Genomic DNA, 864 nt, shown 5'->3' with positions numbered 1-864 from the left:
TGTGAAGCCAACGTTGAGAGGTTCTGGACGTTCTTGTGCGGCGCAGCCTGTCAAATGTAAGTCACTACACGTATGTACGCACACACACTCGCGAGCGCGCATAGAGTTGAGCTCTCTATCATCATTACTACTTAAACATTGCGCCGTTTCCACGTTATAATTGCTATGTAGTGTAGCTGCCCGTGTTACTGAAGTCACGTTTTGAGTTTGGTACTGGATCAAATATTCTGGAAGCTTGAGACCAGAAGTGTCCCGGATATCAGGATTTTCTGGACAAAGCTTAAACTTCTACTTAAAATACGACATAAACTATGAAAAAAAATTTTTAACATTGTATTAAATAGATTCTAATAATACACTTCTAAAGCAATGTGTATTTGATATTCATTAAGTCACTTAAAATGTATACCATACTCGGTCACGTATACAGTTTGATGTTTTTGATGTTTATAGAATGAAAACTAAACGAAGAAAACGTAAACATTTATTTATTTATTTATTGCCCACAGGGGGCTAAACATAGAGGGGACAAACAAAGGGATTAAGTCGATTACATCGACCCCAGTGTGTAACTGGTACTTATTTTATCGACCCTGAAAGGATGAAAGGCAAAGTCGACCTCGGCGGAATTTCAACTCAGAACATAAAGACGGACGAAATACCGCTAAGCATTTCGTCCGGCGTGCTAACATTTCTGCTAGCTCACCGCCTTTCTTTTCTACTCTAGACAAAAGACTCGAAATTTTGGGGGGAGGGGGCCAGTCGATTAGATCGATCCCAATACGCAACTGGTACTTAATTTATTGAACCCGAAAGGGTGAAAAGCAAAGTCGACCTCGGCGGAATTTGAACTCAGAACATAAA

This window comes from Octopus bimaculoides, chromosome 18 (assembly GCF_001194135.2).
Source record: "Octopus bimaculoides isolate UCB-OBI-ISO-001 chromosome 18, ASM119413v2, whole genome shotgun sequence".
In the NCBI taxonomy this organism is placed as follows: Eukaryota; Metazoa; Mollusca; class Cephalopoda; order Octopoda; family Octopodidae; genus Octopus; species Octopus bimaculoides.
Note: the sequence above shows the minus strand (reverse complement) of the source record.